Source organism: Argiope bruennichi, chromosome 6, assembly GCF_947563725.1.
Source record: "Argiope bruennichi chromosome 6, qqArgBrue1.1, whole genome shotgun sequence".
Classification (NCBI taxonomy): Eukaryota; Metazoa; Arthropoda; class Arachnida; order Araneae; family Araneidae; genus Argiope; species Argiope bruennichi.
Window position 1 is genome coordinate 83,755,252 of NC_079156.1, and position 20,236 is coordinate 83,775,487.

Sequence of the window (20,236 nt, forward strand, 5' to 3'; positions counted from 1 at the left end):
AAAAACTAATTTATTTGCTATCAGTAGGCAGACCTTATACTCTTGATATTCAGTGATAATGTAAGGTCATGTATTGCATAAGAAACATGTCTTCCTGCTTATAAATACAGTTTGGATATGTTTTGTTCCATTTTCTGGGTCATTGATCTGATTTGCATGATATTCTTAGTCAGTAAACTGGCACTTTTATATCTGTTCATTTTTTGAGTGTGTGAATTACTTTTGGAAATAAGGCATTACTCTGGCAGTATTTCTTCACAGAATTTATCTAGCACTAATGTCCAAGTATATAAAGTCTTACAAACCACTTTTTGTCAACCTTTATGAGACAATAAAAATGACAATTCAATTGATGAATATTGGTGTAAAAATAAATATCTCTACGGCATCTAATTTACAAATAATCTCATACAGTGAAGTATAATAATACTTTCAACCAACTTTATTTTTAATTAGCAATTGAAAGATTGTACACAAATCATAAAGCTTAGAAAATAATTGGCAGAGCAAAGGAATGAGAAGTTTAAAATATTCAAAAATATTAATAATGTAAAAATTTAAAATATTTATAAATATCAACAAATACAAAAGTATTCTATCAGATGAAACTTATCTTTATGAATAAAAATAATTGATCTTATGGAATTTTGCTGTTAATCCAAATTTGTTTTAAAATTTTTCAAATTTCTTGTTTTCAAACTTTAATTAAGACAATTTGTACTGAACATTGCACATATTCAGTTTGTCATTATTACTTCCAAAGAAATGGACAACATTATTTAATTCAAGTGTTCAATATTCAGGTTTGTTTGAATGTGGTTGAAAGCCAACTTCAAAACATTAAATTATATTTTGCACGATTTTGAAGATAAATGTAATGTTAGAATGATATGAGAAATTTGAAAGCTGAAAACAGAACATTTTGCATTTAAATATTAAGCAATTTTTTTTTTCTAATCTAATTTAATTACTAATCCAAGCATGAAAGACATTAGTAAGCAACATGAAAGTAGAACGTTTATTTCTCTTTGCTAAAAGGTGGGGGGGGACTAGTTCATTTAAACATGAACTAGAATAAATTTATCCAAATTATTATAATAAGTATTTTAATCTTCTATCAATATTTTGATGATATATTTATGTGAGGGTCATTCTCCAAATTCGGGCACATTCTTGAAACTCAAGAATATTAACTATACTGTTAATATAATATCCACAGAGCAAATTGTACTACATAATTTTAGATGGGTACTAATTAGTTTCCTAAAATTGAAAATTTATTGAAAAATTTTTCTGTGAGATAAAAATCCAAATATGTAAGAAAAATCAACTCCATGGACTGCAACCAACCCATAGTTTACTTAAATATGTGGATATATTATTAAAACTACATGAAATTTTATATTTTATTTAAGTTTAATTAAACAATTATGCATTAAAAAATATTGCTGTGTTTTGAAATTATAATAAATCTGGTATATTCAGAAAGTTTTATTCATCTAAAGTTTGCAACCAGGTTCAAGCATCACCTCCATGGACAGATATTTTTTAGAAAATTTCTTTCATGTGGCAACACTACTCATTTTTTTCAAGTGTTGTTGAAGAGAGGCAGCCATTTTGTATGCCTCTGAATTGAATGCAGATTTGAATTAAGCTTTGTTTGTACACAGGAAAAAAAGAAAGTTTCAATTCTAGGTGAGTATGTTTATTGGTTATCAACTCCATGACTTCTATAAAAGCTATAAGATGTGAATTGTAGTATGTTTTTTTAAAGCATGTTAAATGTACTTGATGAAAAGACATAAAAAACTTTAAAATTATTTTGTATCATTAAAACTGTTCTTTAACTTACACTAAAAATGTAATTTCATCATCTCCATGGGCACTCTGTGGACAACTTTGCCCATGGAGTTGATGCTTTGTCCATGGAGTAATTAGGCTTAACTATGAATTTAAGTTTCTTTTACAATAATAAATATATAACCATAATTATACGATATTTAAGCAAACAATATAGATTACCATTTTATTGGTGTGGTTTCACCATAACTTTTTAAAAAAATGCTAGGTGCCAAACATAGAGATAGGCCTAAATTTGATGACAATGCATGATTTTTCACCCAATTAAAAAAAATAACTATGATAATGATAATGGATAGAGATGTAACTAGTAATAGGCCTATTTGATTTTAAAGTTGTATACCTAGTAGATAGTTGTTAATGTTATGATAAGTTTATTTTTTAAAAAAAGTTACATTAAGCAAATATGATAATAAAAGAAACTTTTTATTTTTAAATTTTAGATATGGCCAAAACCAAGAAAGAATGTGAGAAGAACAAATTAGCAAGGCAGAAACAGAAAAGGGAATGCGAGAGAAAAAGACGAGAACGTATTAAAAGTGACCCCAAGTTATATGAAGAAGCAAAGAAAAAAGAACGTGAACGGTATCATGCTCGAAAAGAAGCCGGCAAAATAAAATCTATTCATGAAATGACATCAGTCCGAGAGCAAAGAGCCAAACGAAAAAGTTGGAAAGCATGTTCAAGGAAATACCGAGCAGCCAAAAAGAATGAACAATTAGTGATATTAAGTGTGGACAGCCCTCCTTCTAGCCCTGCATTACCATTAGTCCTAAATGAATCTACTGAACCTCAAGACAATTTCTCAAGTGCACAGTCACAGTGTGCAAGTTCTGAAACACCTATTAATTCTTACACTTCTGGAAAATCTAGAAAAGAAAGCGGTAGGAAAAAAGTAAAAAGAAGCAGATCAGCCGCTTACAGGAAAATAAAAAAACTAGAGGAAGAATTAAAAGCGTACAAAGCAAAATATAGCAAGTATAAAAGTAGATATTATAGGGAAAAGGGAAAGAAAAATGAAAGGAAAGATGATACACCAAGCACAAAAGTCAAGAAATTGGTAAAAGGTGTGAAGGTATCGTCTCCTATAAAAAGGAAACTGATTTTTAGTGAAGCAATCATTTCCCAGATGACTGATAATTTTCAAAAAACACGCAATAAGAAAGAACCTAGAAAATCTTTTCTCTGTTATGTAGCTGGAAAAATTATGAAAAAATATAAGTGCCTTAATGAATTAAAAAAAATATTTAAATTAAAAAATCTTAAAAGTACGGATGGTAAAGAAAAAACCACGAGTCAAGTCAAATTAGAGCTGATTAAACAAGATATTCAGAATTTTTTGGAAGATGATTCTTGCAGCACATTATGTCCTGGTAAGAAAGATACAATTAGTAGAAAAGGAGTGAAGAAACAAAAACGCTACTTGAATGATAGTTTACAAAATCTTCACAAGAATTTCTCCAGGAAGTTTACACAATACTTTATACATTACAGTACATTTTGCAAACTTCGTCCATTCTGGTGTGTCCAGAAAAAAGTCGGTAAGCGAGACTCATGTTTATGCAGCCTTCATGAGAACATGAAACTGATGGTGATTGCATTAAAGCAGCTGAACATTATTTCTGAGAGATCCCCAGATGAACTTTATAAAAGTTTGTGCTGTAATACTAAAGACAATATTGAAAAATGTTTAGAGAGGAACTGCAATGAATGTAAAATCAAGATGATTAAGTTCTTGGAATATTCAGAAGAAGACACAATATCGTATGAGAAATGGGTTTTGAAAAAAGTTAATATTGTAGCCAAAGGAATTCCTAAAACTGTTAAAAAACACTCTAAAGATCAGATTAACTGTTCTGCAGCAGAACTGGTTCATGCCCTGCAATCAGAAATGCCAAAGTTCATGCTTCATATTGCTAATATTTTACACCAGCAGAGAGAAATGAAGAATATAAAAGATCAATTGAAACCCCAGGAAGTGTTAATCCATATGGATTTCTCTGAAAATTATGAATGTAAATACTCAAGGGAAATCCAGGCATTTCATTTCGGTGGTTCACGCCAACAAGTAAGCATCCACACAGTTGTAGTTTACTATAGAAATGAATCATCTACTACAATACTTACCAAGTCATTCTGTACCTTATCAGAAAACTTAAACATGATCCTATTGCTATCTGTACCCACTTGAGTCCAGTACTTAAAATTGTTAAAACCCTTGTTCCTAACTTAAAAACTGTTCATTTTCTCAGCGATGGACCAAGTACACAATATCGCAATCGAAAGATGTTTTACTTAATTGCCACTCATTTACCATCTGTCCTCTTATCTGTGAAGGAAATAACCTGGAATTATAGTGAAGTAGGGCATGGGAAAGGTGCACCAGATGGACTCAGGGGGACTTTGAAGCGTACTGCTGATGCACTAGTGGCCAGGGGAAAAGACATCTCATGCTTCAATCAATTTGTTTCTGAACTACAGAAAAATCTTAAAAGTATCGAAATAATACCCATAAAAGAATATGAATTCAGTACACTTCATGAAAACCTAAAAGAAGAGGGAGAAAGATTCATAGGAACAATGAAAGTGCACCAAGTTTTGTGGGCCAGAGCAAAGCCTAATGTTCTGCATTTCAGACGATTAAGCTGCTTTCAGTGTATACCGACTGATATTTGTTCTCACGGTTATGATAAAGGAGTCCTAACAATACAAATATCTCCACATCAACCTGGATGTTCCACCAACATTAATCAGAAGAAATCCTCTTCAAAGAAATTGAAAGTCAGTGATGTCTACTCTGACACAGATGAAGAATGGAATGAGGATATTCCTTGCAAAATGCAAAAAACAGGGGAGTGTAATGCAATTAAATTAGTTATGACAGAAGACAGCCTAATAAATACATATGTGGTTGCAGAATTCATGGGTCGGAAAAAAACTCATCACTTTGTTGGAATGATTTTAGAAGAAAATGACTGCCAAGAGGGTGGTGGTAAAATGTATTATGGTGACTTCATGACAAAAAATACAGACAATACCTTTTCGTTTCCATATTGCAGAGACTTATTCTGGGTTCACTCTAGAGATATAAAACAAGTTCTTAGTGACCCTATGCTTACCCGTCGACATACATATCTGTTTAATGACTTGGATTTTAAAACTTTTCCTAATTTAGAATAAATTGTTTTTAAAAAGTGCTTTTTTTTTCGATATTGAAGTATCCATTTTCTAATAAAGTTTCTTTTCTATGTTTAAATTGTACTGTAGTATTTTTTTTTTCCATTAAACTCTATAGTGTGAATTTTAGTTAAGACATTTGATTCCATTGAAAGTGATGTTTAAAGATGCTTAGTTTCATATTTAAAACCTATATTTCCACAATATTCCATTGTGTGTCAACTCCATGTCCTGATACATCAACTCCGTGGGCAATGAAAACAAAAATAATTTTTTCCATGAAAAATATTTGTTAGTGATCTCGGCCATAAGCTGGAATGTATTAAGAACCATGCAGGGATTATTTAAAAAATATTTAAAAAAATATTTAAAAGAATTTTTTTTTCTTTAAATTGACATCTAAAAATACCCTGTTTTTGGAGAATGACCCATATATTTGATTGCAATGCATTCAGTGCACAATTGAAATAAAAATTTTCCTGAGAGTGTCACTATACACAATATTTTCACAAAAAATAAAAACAATTTCAAGTCATTTTTCTGATACAATGCTATTAAAAATTATTATACAGTAACAAGTAATTTTCTGTGATCTATTAAAACACAAGGCAATTACCAAGGAGAAAAGATTAAAAATAATATTTAGTTAAGAAAATACAAGCAATTATTCAACTGATTACTAGATCAACTGAGGTCCTTGTAAAGAAAATAATAATAATATAACAATTATACTGAACATGACAAATCTTATATTTACAAAAACTACAAAAGTAATAAAATAATTTTAAACATACAACATCACATGAAAGCTCGGATTAAATGTGGAGCTCCTTTTTCGAAATTTTTGGGTCTGTTGTATCAAAAAAAGATATTGCTCTAAATTTTTTGAACAAAAGCTAGATTTGCAAATTTTGCGATTTAATAAATTTAAATGATTTTTTTTTCTCTTTATACAATAACCTCAAAAAACTTTTAAAAGATGTTTCTCCACATTTGATCCCAGCTTTCATGTTATTTTATACATTTAAAGAGATTTAAAATAAAATCAGTGAAATAATAATACAGTGAAGCAATAAAATAAACCGATCCAAAATAAAATGTCTCATCTGAAAAATGTTTTTTCATTGCCTTTGTGTCATAAAAATTCATTTTCATAGGAAAAAAATTAATGCTTTATTTAGTTAATTAATGAAGCTGCAAAATATTAAATACAATGTGTAGAAGAGATTTCACTATCAACAAAATCTTCATTCAGTTTGAGGAAAATAATATAAATGAAATCAAATTTTGGTGTCAAAAAAATTTACATCAAACTATTTAACAGAGCAAAAAAAGTGCTTAACTGTTGCTAGACAAGTAATCATTAAAGCATAACATCCATTATTTCATAAAATTACTGCATCAGACATGTTAATGATAACATATGATCTGTAATAATAATTTGAGCAAGCAATAGTTTTTTAGACTGATTCTATTCACATATGTTTCAGTCTTATTAAATAAGAAGGTGAAATTTTAATAAATGTATTCAGTATTAATGGATAGTTTAACAGTTAGAAAAATCAATATCCTGGGCGAGCAAGCTGCTCACCAAACACAGCCAGTTAACAAACAATAACAATGATGATAAAATCACAATATTAGGACATATAAAACTAATTTGCACAGCACAAATGTCTGAATGTATAATAAATAGGAATTGTTATTTTAATTGATAAAAATGTTCTATTTTATAAATTGTTTTGTATAAATAATTTTTTTTATTCCACTGCAAAAATAACTATTTGAAACTATACAACTATTAAAAACTTGTTAATTTAAACTGTATATTCACTCTTCGCAATCTATAACAGAGTGTTGGGATATGCAAAGGACCAATCAGCAAATTTACCGGTTCTTGATCTCCAAGCATTTTACTGACGCTATGCAATAAAACCCCATTACCTTAACAAAGTATCTTCTGCCTTTCCATGATTAGAAAAGTGGATGGCGAGATCCATCTAATCACAGAAACAGGGCTTACCAGGAGATCACAAGCAGTCATTTTTTTTTTACTGTTAATTTGTAATAGTAAAAAAAGAAAGGACCTTCTTCATTTTCAATGAAAGAATTTTTTTAAAAATATATTTATTAAGCAACTATTTGCTGTTTTACTTACCAAAATTATCTAAAAGCAAATGTTATTCTTTCAGAAATTCCAATACTGCTTTTCATTCTTCCAATGAGAGATTTCAAATTAGTTTGAATTATTATTTCAATCCTTCTTCCTCTATTGTATTTACTGAAAGGCATAAAGGTTTTGTCCAAGAATATGGTTTTTTTCTAGAATATAACCCAAAATTCAAAATACTAAATAATGAATTTACTCAAACAGTATTAAGTTAAATATGAAAGGTTTTATTTGAATTGATGAATTTCTTACCTGAATCACAAAAATGCTTCCGTAATACCAAGCAATTTTTTTCTGCAATTTTCCTTAAAAATAAGAATAATTTAATGAGTGTTTAAAATTCCATACTTTTTTCATTTTGATCTTCGAAGATGATGTTCATTTCAAGTTGAACTGAAAATGATTTTTAATTTTAAAACAAAACACGAATTACATTAAATTTTTTATAAAAGACAGCTCCACAGATCAAATTTGTTAAATTTTACAAAAAAATAATCATTAATTTTCTAGAGATAGAATTCAACAAGTTTCGTGAGATAATCGCAAATGCAAAAATTTTATTACAAAATAATTTCTTTTTTTTCACTACTAGTCTTGTTCAAAACAGTTAAGAAAAATGCAATTCTCTAAATAATTGTTGTACAATGGGTTCTTAACAGTTAAATCCATTCAACTTCGAGCAAATTCTTAATTCCCAATATTTAGCTTAATTTGGTCAAAATTTTAAAAAGTTATATCTTTACATATGATAGAAGCTAGAAATTAATAAATATAAAATATTTCCATTGGCAAATTGAAAAATAAAAAAAAATGTTTGTCAAAAGTACATGAACATGTTTCTGTCAGAAAATATTATTTACAGCATCTCAATTATCATTACCAATCACAAAAAGTTCAACAACAATGCAACTAAAAAAAAATAGCATTAATTTATGGCACAAAACTTACAGCAAACAATATGTCATCAAAAATTTTACAAAGCCATCAATAAATCATATTTATAAAAAGAGGGACGTTTTGTTGGCTACAGAACATTTTAGACACACTCTTAGCAGTTGAATGATTCTTTCAGTCCTAGAAAATAATAGCTCTAAATTTGACATACAAAAATATTCTAGTATATAGTAAAATACAAACCGATTAAAAAAAAGGGGGAGCAAGTAAATATAATTAAGAAAAAATGATTGGGTGTCTAATTTTCAGTGAGTTCTCCTTCATACAAACTACAATAATTAAATTTAGTATAAAATCAATCAAGAAATAATAAGTTACAACCTGATATATCAAGGCATATTTTTTTTAAAAATAAATTTCCAGGTCATCTTGATTTAATTTGTAAAATAAATTTTGAGATTTCCTTCAACAATTTAAAAATGTTTTTTATTTTTTTTATTTTCAGAAATGTGTTCTTGTTTCCTTTTCTGTATTCATCAATTTATCAATGAAAATAAAATATGAATTATTTCATTTTTGATGATGGTGATAAGATTATTTGAGATATACAATGTGTTTAAACGACATGGTTAGAAACTTCTAGAAAGTGTTAAATTCACCAAGTATTGCTAAGTTGTACAGATAACATCACACATAAACAAGTTTCACAAGCATTCTCCAAGAAATTCTTAATTCCATGGAAAGAATGTACGATATTTTTAATTAGAAAGCATTCACTTTTTTTTTACATTCTCATTCTTTTTTGGGGGGGGGCGAGGGGGGAGAGATGTACAGGGTAAATCTCTCTATGCAAAATTTTTATTGTTTTCTCAAAGTGTAGGTTACATTTAAGTTGATTATCAAAGTCTTTTTTCACAATTTTGACATGAAAATACATTTTGGATTTAAATTCTGAATTTGACGATATTAACTCAGATATTATTAGTTAATGATCACACTCTACACAATATCGATACTTATAATATTGTTGATCACAATCATTAAATCTTTCTACGGAATGCTGAAATGAAGATTCTCTTAGAAAATATTTTGAAATGAATCTTGTGTACATGCAATGCCATCAATCTCATTTGACAAGCATTCTGACTGAATATTGCTACATGATTCTGATTCATCTAAATGTATTCTATTCTTTAAAAAATGTTTGTAACCCTGATGCTGAAATCACTTGAATGTTTTAATACTGATTTGGTTGAACCGGAGTTTAACCCCCTTCTTCGCTAAGTTGCGATAACCCGCCAAAGCTGGCAATCTTTATTATGCACTATGATTGGACATCTGCTCCTTTGCTTTTGAACATTTTGCAAGACCGTTGTTAGCAATTTTTGAAAATTGCGCAAAGCAGGGGGTTAAACTCCAGTCGTACCACTGATTTTATATTTTTAAAAAAATTGCATCTGAATGGGGCATTGATTGCATTTAAACATTCACTATAATTTGATTCATCAATTAAATAATGAAAAAATAATGTTCATATAATTTGTACTATTATATTAGATGCCTTTTTCGTTGATTTTAAAGTTATAATTATAGAAGGCAATAGCAAAATAAACCAAAAATAACTTCTCTGGTCCTTGAAAAACATTCCGTAAAGATAACATTCATATTTGATAAGTTGTAGGTAGGATATTAGGGTAAAGTTAAGAATGAAATAAGAATGACAATATTTTCTATGAATACTGAATACAGTTCAATTCAATAATATCAAATACTTGTGTGTTAACTGGATACTAGTGATAAATAACCAAAGATGGCATGCTTACTGCAACCAACAATTAATCATAACAAAAAAATGTCAAATGTCTCATATGTCCATTACATTACATTTGGCATTGACTTGCAGTTAAGCCTAAAGATCACCAATACCATGCAGTTAACATACAAGTAGTTAATATCAAATGTTATACATTTACAAGGATTAATTACTTCTACTTTTAAACACAAGGTATTTAGTAACTTAACTCATCAAATATATTTGGAAGAGTATATGAAATGTTTAATTTATCACTGTACCATTAGTTTGTTTACAGCTTCAAATATCAAATTTCCCTACTACTGTTAGTCATTGAGCTATTTATGCCAAATTTTGTATGATGCAATGATAATGGAACCTAAATAAAATAAAAACTGAAAAAATCTACATCCAGAAGAAGAAAAAAAAGAAAATTCAATTTCAATTTCATTGTAATTAACATTAACTGTCTCTTTAAATAGACAGAATTTTAAAAAATAATGATAAATGAAATTGCTAAAAAGAGTACATAAATAAATTTTTTAAAAACTACTTACCAAGATATTTTCGAAAAGAGATCCAAATGAACATTATTACTTTTGTATTCAATTCTAATTACCATTCCAGGATTCATTAGGAATGTAATCTATTTTGTACTCAATAATCTATTTAGTTCAGTGATCCAGCAACAATTGAGTAATTTAATGAAATATTATATTAGCTAGCTGTTATGTGAAGTAATGAATGATGTTCGAAGCTATAAATGAATTCTAATTCCATAATTAAATTATTCTATATTTTAAATAATCAAAATCAGTTTGATAGAAAAGTTATAAAGCAATTCCTACTCAAGTGATGCATGCAAACCATCATCACAATAAATTTTGGAATCTGTCGCAAATCCTTCAAGGGGAAAAAAATTGGCAGAATATACCAAAAAAAGAAAGAAAAAAAACCCATCAAGCATGATATTCAGATCACAGTTACATTAGTTATGTTATTTTCATAGCATATAATTTTTTTAAACACATTTTGCCCATAACCAGGAATTGTTTTCCACATTAAATTTAATGTGTAAATAATTCAAAACCTTTTTTTCCATTAGGTCTATTTTATTTACATTTCTTATAAAATTCATCACACAAATGTTCTTAAAATTTTACTCTATATTTAAGAGGAACATGTTTAAAAAAATTAGTTCTCAATATTCTAAAAATGAGGTATGCAATCCTGAAAAATGACTGCAGCATGGTAGGATAAATGTGAAAAATATAAATACAAAGAGAATTCAAAAAGATCAATAATATTTTTAATGTTTATGATTTTTTTATAAGTAGAAAGCGATAATGAATAATACACGTTATTTTATTTTCGAGCTGATCCATTACATAACAGTAACAATATTCAATGGAAAATTATTCAAAAGTAGTTTAAAATTCAACCAATTTTATTTTATTTATTTTCCATACGAATTATTGGATGAGAGTTAAAAACAGAATAAACCGTGACATTAAAAAAATGTGACCGTACTGGCTGGATGTTTGATCGCAAATATTGTTTATAGAAACGTAATTAAAACCTAACTAAACATAATCACTAAATTTATTTTCCATTAAGAGACCTAATTAATTTAATATAAATAACTATAGATTAAATAGTACATTTGAAATTTTACACTTCAACACAATACACCCCGTTATTCTTTGAAATAATTTTTCAAGAATAACACCCTATAAATCAAGGAAATAGTATAATTGATATTTTAAATGATTTTATCAGTTATTTCACAAAACAGCTAGGGAAGAATTTTTAAAAATAGATTTTATATCAGAACGTTCACATAACAACAGGATTCCACCGTTTGAATTTTCGTAAGAATGAACTAATCCGGTTTTACCTGTAATGATCTAAAGAATAAATAATAAACATTCCAACTTTTATAGGTCAAAAAGAACCGTAATATTTTGTTCATTATTCATAAATTATTTTTATTTATTCTTACTTTAATTAATATAACTCTGCTGTCTAGAAATCTTAAGGAAAATATTAATTTAAAAATATTCGTATGTTACAGTTCGATGAATGATTCATCCAAGATTCTACAAAAAGTCGCTCCTCAACACCCCATTTGACAACATTTTTTTCAATGCCATCTTTCTCCTTCGTAATTCTCTATTTAAAAATTTTTATTTGATTAGACGAATACATATTTTGTTCAAAACCTTAAAGGAAGTAATCGGAATTTCCAATATCAACTTTTGAGATGCATATTCCAAGATTTTTTTGAATAACAAATAATTTTGCTATTGTTATTTTTTAATTTTTGTTCCAAATATCTGCTATTTTAATCATACAGTTAATTAAAAATTATTAATTAGTATGAAATATAAAATTTATTCACTGTAATTAATACATAATTTGCTAATTTAAGTAACATGGGATTGACTTAATTTATCTATTTCAGCTTACTTTTTAATTTTGATTTTTTTTCAAATCTATTTATTTAATTCATTTATTGCAGTAAAGCATTTTCTGGAAAAAATGAATTAAAAAAGAAATCATTTCTTTAAAAGTTTTCATTTTAGTTCTATATTCTACCAATAGATGACGCCTGCAGAATGAACAGAATGAATACAATTAGAAGGACATGTCACAGGCAATTAGAAATTATCTAAACGCTGACTTCGATTAGCGGCGCTTGTCCATGGCAAGTGCCATCAGAAACAACAGCAACAGAAATGGTCTTTATGCGATTGAGAGAGCATTGTCAAGTGAGAATATCGGAAATGCAAATACCATTAAGCGGAGGGGCATTATACCATCACATTTTCCTGGGAATACTCCAATTTAAGTGAAATGCAATTCTATGATATGCAAATTCGAGATTAATCGGTCCGTTCACTTTTCAACCCATTCACAAATTTCTGGTTTTCTCTTTATGACTTCAAGTTAAAGGGATGGGGCATTCCCTGACGACACAAGAGAAGAATGTGTTGTATTTCTGGCATTTCCTTTCCGATATTCCTACTTTTCTTTCAGAAGAGTCGGCTCAGGCCACTTAAGTTTCGGACGTGTAAAGCCCCGTCCCAACGACCTGTCACCTTACAGACGGGGCACGCTCTCTCCGTTTTTCCATCTCTTGCGGTTTTCTGGGGTTCTTTGATGCCTGTCCAGCATAAGCGTGCCTCGTATGTAAGGCGACAAGTCATTGGAACGGGGCTTAATGTCTGTACGGGGAGTTGTTTCTTTGCGGTATTAGGTTGAAAGAAATCCATGACTCTTTTTTATTCCTTTTTCACTTACAATTTATTTGTCTACTGCAGATTTTAAGATTTTATATTAATATCGTACATAAAATGGAAATCGACTGATTTCTTCGAAGACTTTTTATTCCATTCACCTAAGAATGATCGATCGTATATTAATTTTAAAGCATTATGAATAAAGTGTATTTTGGCGGGGGGGGGTACCCAATGTAAAGATATCAATAGTGAGGAAACTTTAGATTAATTTTCTTAATTTGTAGTTGCAGTTTTTGATAATTCTATCTCATTTCTGCTGTTTGGATACCGAAACATTAATAAGTGTTTAACAGAAAGTTTCATGGTACATTAATTTGAGAATGATCAATTTTATATTAAAAAAGTGGAAAGAAAAAAAATTTTAAGTTGTTTATTTTTCCCGTTTTATACAAAAAGGACTTATATTCTTTTTTTGTTAAATATATTTTGAAAATAAGTTTAAAAATGTTATCGTGTAAATATTTCATATACAAAATACATAATTTTATGGATATGATTTCATATTTGTTGCAAAAGAAACCATTAATTTCTTCTATACAATTAGAAATAATTTTTAATGAATAGATTTATCTAGGCATAAATAATTTTATATTCCTTTTATAAGCTTTTTGTATTTTTAAAAAATATTATTATTTTTTTATCTAAAATATCTGTTTTAAATCTAATTTTTAAGGATGGATGACGTAATATATTGATGCATTGCTCTAAAATACGAATTTTTAAAAATACAGGTTCTCCATTTTGCACATTATTTATTACTTTTAAATGTCCCGAATATAGATATCCCAAAGATATTGCTTCCCCCTCCTGCAGATTTTCCGCACAATAGGAATGCCAATTAATTCCCAGCCACTTGAAAACGGCTACTTATCGCATCGAATTTCCGCTTTGTGAAAGCAATGGAGCTTTCTTTTTTTCGATTTCTGAGAAAAATTGAAATTTCGTACTTTCAAAATTTAGCAAATCTATATGGGAATTGATAATCGTTTTTCAATTGTTTGATGTAACACTGCATAAAACTTACGTTTAAAAAAAGTTTATAATTTTTATTTTGATAAAGGGTTTAGCTGTTACAAATTAAATGTGTCTGGAAATTAGGGAGAAAGATGTAATTCCTAAATATATATATATATATATATATATATATATATATATATATATAGAGAGAGAGAGAGAGAGAGAGAGAGAGAAAATATATGTGATAATTATTTGAAAAAATATGATCAAATGGATGTTTCAATGTACTCACTAATTCAAAAAACTATTTACTATTTATCAACATTTATTTTTCTAGACACTTAGAAATAATATAAACACAGTATGACAAGAAGGTCAATGTAAATGATGAAATCAATTTTATTCAGTAGAAACATCCTAGATACTAAACAACATTTTTTTTATCACCACTAAAAACATAATGTTGAATAATATACTTTTAAAACAGAACATTAATGAAATTTTTTTTTAAATGTTAAAGTTACATTGATAAAAATTACATTGAATGAATATCATAAAATAAAACAAAAACATTATGATAACAGTCAATTTCAGTTTAAATACAATAAACTATTGATATTTCATTTTTAACAATAGAAAAGTTGTTTGATATAAATTCACTTTGAATCCATCACAAATCTGCGAATGTAATTAGAAAACTAGTAATATTCACTTCCACCTAAGTTTAGCATTATAGAAGTTGTTATTTTTGCAACAGGAGTTTGTTTACCTTCTTTCATAAAATTTAGATAAGATTTTGCAAAAAAATGCAATGTAATATTCATGTAAACATTTTAAATCCTTCTAAGCATATTCAAAATTATCAGAAATTTCATCAAGTGTAAATAAAGTAAATTAGAAATGCACTCACGATTTTGTTTGATTGTTTTTGATGGCAAATCGCTTATCGATTTCTTTTTCTTCGAAGAGTTTTTCTGACAAATTAGTGGAACAGCTATATTTAATAAATGGACACACACTGAATGAATTCTTCAAAATGAGCGGCGCATATCACTGACTTCGAAGGCTTGAAAAAAATCTATACCAAAGCTATCAACCCAAGTCAAGATTGTTGAAAGGAAAATAAGAAAACATTATCATGACAGTCACTCTTGTGTTTCGCATTAAAGCATGCATCCATCAGCACACCTGTATTTCCTTTTTTAACACATAATAAGAGTAAAGAAAATGGCTCAAAAATTATAACTTCAAATGTAAACAAAAAATTCGTTTCATACTTGGCGGAGAACGTTAATGGGAGACTAATCGATGAAAGCGGTGAGGATGAAACTTAAATGCTATGCGCAGAAGTTCATGACATGTGACTTTTACGTCACATGAACTGATCCCATTGCATTAAAATACAAATTATAACAAATGGTATTATACAATAAGCAACAAATTTAATAATATTATCAATATCACTACTTCGAATGAAGTTTTCAAGCAAATGAAAAATTCCTAGTGTTCATCCAAATGTCTTTTAAACTCATTTTTTAAGAATGCTTTATGAACTTCCTCTTTTGCGTAAAATCCTGTAGTCTCCAGCGATCTTGCATTTTAGCTTGATTTTTTTTTACATTAAGTCAGCTAAATTATTTTTTAGATATTTTAAATTTAAATCTACAATAATCAGAATGAAGATTTGTAAATCAAATATATTCGCTAGCGGTTTTCAAATGTGGTACTTATAAAATGATCAATTTAAAATTTTGTGAATAATAAAAAAATTATTATTATTAATTTTTTTCAAAACAAAAAACTTGAAGAGATGTAAGAAACCAAAAACACAATAAAACTGCAAATATCAGAAAGAGTGGTGTAGAAAAAACATATTCAAGTCTCCACATGTTATTTAAGTTAGTAATTGCCTATTTAAATGAAAGATATTTGTCCTTTTTTTTTTCAGAGAATGTTTTTTGCTAGAAGTGAAGTCGTTAAAGGTGGTAAAGGACCGGATAAATTTGCAAGAGGACGAATAACCTCTTAAGCTCAAAACATCTGTTGATTTTCTGTAAACTTTTTACCCACGTGCCGATTTTAATCGGTAGGAATTTTGAACATTGCGTTGTTTCATATTTAACACACCTCAAAAAACAGAGGGGAAAGTATCTGGATGAAATTTTATTTGAAATAATATTTGAAATTTTTCTAATGCTTTTACATTTTAAATCATAATTCTTATAGAAAAATGTACATGTATGAAAGAAAATTGATTTAAAACCAATTTTTTTAGAAGGCATCAATTTTCCAAAAATAAAATTTATTTAATTCAAAAAATAGTTTCAGTCTTTCTGAAAAACAATCTCATGTTCAACCAATAATTAAATCCGGAAATGTTTTTACACATAAGAAAGTTGAGAATTATACACGTACATGCGTGCGCGAATAAAAGGGGTTGTCATATTTTAATTAGTATTTTTGATTAAAATTTATATATATATATATAATAAATATATTAAATAAAATGATATATATTCATAATAACATATTATATATATATATATATATATATATATATATATATATATATATACATATATATATATATATATATATATATATATATATATATATATATGTGTGTGTGTGTGTGTGTGTGTGTGTGTGTGTGTGTGTGTGTGTGTGTAATGAATTTCGAATCCTGTCGGCTAAATAATATGTAACATTATTTATGCTTCAAGCAGAATACAACTTCGAAGCAGTGAATAGACATGGTATTTTTAATTCTGTTTTATTCTCGCTTGGAAGGCAAACATGATTATTTACATGAAGGCACAGCTGGTCACAAAAGAAGAAGGCAAAAAAGGACGAACAAATGATCACTAGTCTTATATAACATAGGTTTTCTGGCCAGGCGCCAATTCAATACACGTGATGACCGTTGACACCTTTTCAAGGGCAACTGAAGATATCACTTTCTTTTGATACGTAGTACTGATGGCGCATTATTTTTACAGAGGAATTAATTAAACCGAAAGGGGAATTGGATCACGAAATAAGAGAATATTTTAGAATGAAGTTACGATGATCTAAATTAAGATAAAATCTTGGAAATTAATTTGGATTAAATTAAGAGTTTAAAATATCATTACATATATATATATATATATAACGGATTTCGAATCCTGTCGGTTAAATAATATGTAACATTATTTTGGTTGAAGCAGAGTGCAGATTTGAAGACATAGATGAGATTTGGTATTCTTAATTTCGTTTTATTCTATTTTATTTTATTCTATTACCTTAATTTTTTTAGAGTAGCAGAGTCCATTATTACTAATTTCATGTTGAGATAAGTCAATATTTAGGCGAATTCCCGCCCCCCTTCTTTTTTTTAGAGCAATAAAATACGCAATTCTCAATAAAAAAATATTCAGAAAATTTGATATTTGACTGAGTAATTATGTTTCAGGTATACAGTTTTTTTTTTAATTGCTACGAAATTATTTTATTTCGAATCATTACATTATAAGTTTTATTTTCATTATGAAATATTTTTAAAGCCTTTTTATCGTTTATAAATTTAGAATATAACATTTCAAAGCGTTCAATTTACATAAACTAATTTCCCAATGCCTTATGAATCTAATCATAAAAGAATTTCAAAGCCATTGTTTTGTTTTTAATCTCTCAAAATTTTCATTAGTTATTATGCAAAAACCTAATGTGACATTTTCCCGCACGTTGTCATATAAAAGAAATTTCTTTTTTCTCCTTCATTTTAGATCTCTTTTTGAACAGCGCGAAGTAATTTAAATGATTCATATGCTTGAAAATTCACATTTCTGTTTAAACTTATAAACGAAACAAAAAATGATAGAATGCGAAAATTTTATTGAAACAATAGCGCCTTTACTCTTATTACTGGTCTGAGGCGATTTCAGGTTTTCAACAGATGCTCTCTACGCAATTCCAAATCTCTTGACAGTGATTGATTATCAATCATTGATATGCCGTTTCGTCAACTAATCCTGTTGGAACTCAGAAGAATTGAACGCGTTGGAAAACGTTCAGCCGATCAGATTAAACATTTGCTAGTAAAAAAATAAAAAATATGAATAACTCGATATTGTGTGCTTTTTATGACAGCCATCAGCAATGATTTAAGTTATGTAGTGTTTAAAATATAAAAAAGATTGTTAAATTTTTGTATAAAAAAATGAAAAAACTCTTTTTGTCTATTAACGTTTTTATTAATCATTTATTGACACTGACTAAATCGGATATTTGAGGGGTAGGAATATTTTAGATTATACCCTTTTTCTGTTGCTAAGTTAAATTAAATTAAATTATTTTTGATTTATTATTTTTTGTGAAGCTTTCAATTTTTAGTAATCTGCGTAGGGAACAACGAATATAGACAATATTTACGTATTTAACTCAGAGGGGGCGGCAGAGATTTGCCGACGTGGGTGCAAAACAAAGCTGACAGGGGGGGCAAGCACAATATCTCTAATTAGGCTTCAAAATAACCCATAATAATTAATTTTACATTTAATTAAAGAAAATTAAGTATTCTTTAGCTTCTTTTCCATTCAAATGCTGATCCTTTCATTGTTAAAACTTTGCGAAGGTATTTTTTAAAAAAATGTTCTCAGTTTCTTTTACTAACCATCAAAAAATTGTCAATATTTGAGTCAATTTCTTTATGAGACTCTTGAGATTTAATTTCTCCGAGATATAATTTTAGAAAAAATATAGTGATATTTCATTCTAGATGGTAGGATATATAGATAGAAACACAGATTGCACCAGAATGACGTGCTATGCTAAATGAACAAATGCATATTCTTACTATTTTATATCAGAAGCTATATAAAATAAATGCTGAAACAAAAAGTTTTATAAAAGAAACTTTTTTACAAATCCAGAATAATAAAAAAATATTCGATGATTTCGCTTAAAACCGATTTGTCAGCGCAGTCCCCAACTTAAAATATTTGTTAAGTAAAGGTTGTAACAACGAGCAGGAATTCAAATGTGTTACGAATCCGAGGAGAATAAGTGTCCGTTCTCTACAAAAATTTATTATAATTCCGATACGAACAATATAGAGCGGAAAAGATACAATGATGTTGTTTCTTAATAAAAGCTGGAGAAAATATTTTGTAAATATATGTACAAATTTACTATTTTATGTAAGATATGAACTGCTTAAACATTAGACCCCCATGCATTTATTTTTCAATATACATTTAGGCTTTTAAAACCATTGCATTTTATTCAGAAACAATTAGATCTTGAATATGAATTTCTCTATCTTCATTTTTAGGCATGCGTTCTTATGGTTAGTTACTCTTTTAATTCGAAGTTATTGCAAGCTAATATTTCTCCCAAAAAGTGAGTTTTATCACCTCAGTTGGACTGAGGATTTTTCTTAACCTTTTCATAAACAATGATGAGCCTGCTTCGCATATCGAATAACTAAATTTTTAATTTTAATTCTGCCATTAAGTAAAAGTATTAAGTAATTTAAAATGCAAAAATTACTTGAAAACGCATCATTAACTCAAGTGCCCTTATGTTATTTTAGAAATTAAAATAATGATAATAATTATCCCAAATACGATCTACCATCTAATCCGAAGTTAAACAAATTCGTATGTCAAGGGAATAATGTGTATATATGAATATTCTATGAATAAAATTTTAAATCACCCTTTTATCAAGACATCTTTATTAAAAGTATTTTAAAAATGTAGAAGCATCTGAAATTATATACTTTTACCGCGAATAATAATTGAAAGAAAAAAATATAAACTATCCGTTTGTAGCGGATTGATATCAGCGGGGATAGAACCTGGGACCTTGTGGTTCGCAGCCGAGTAACAAGACCCCAAGATAAAAATAATACTCGTGGCTCGCAGCTGTTATCTGGCTTATAAGGTTCACCACAGTACTCTCCCTCCAGTGAGTCGAACGATATGGCTGTTAAGTCTAATGCGCCTGTACCCATTTGAGCAGCTCCAAGCGTTATGGCGAGCGTGTGTGGGTGAGTGGTTGCTGTTGCGCCAAGTGAGTCTGACGACTTTGTGTTGCTGC

The 20,236-nt window shown here is 28.4% G+C and overlaps 1 protein-coding gene across 1 annotated transcript in view; it reads right to left on the bottom strand.

Moving 5' to 3' along the window:
* Positions 1-11,745, bottom strand: part of LOC129971514 (uncharacterized) — an 82,762-nt gene extending 71,017 nt beyond the window's left edge. The window contains exons 1-3 of the mRNA XM_056085347.1: positions 10,451-11,745; positions 7,460-7,512; positions 7,196-7,359 (exon numbers count right to left, since the gene is read on the bottom strand). The gene's annotated coding sequence lies outside the window, so the exon portion shown is untranslated. The remainder of the gene's footprint in view (positions 1-7,195; positions 7,360-7,459; positions 7,513-10,450) is intronic.
* Between the last annotated feature and the right edge of the window lie 8,491 nt (positions 11,746-20,236).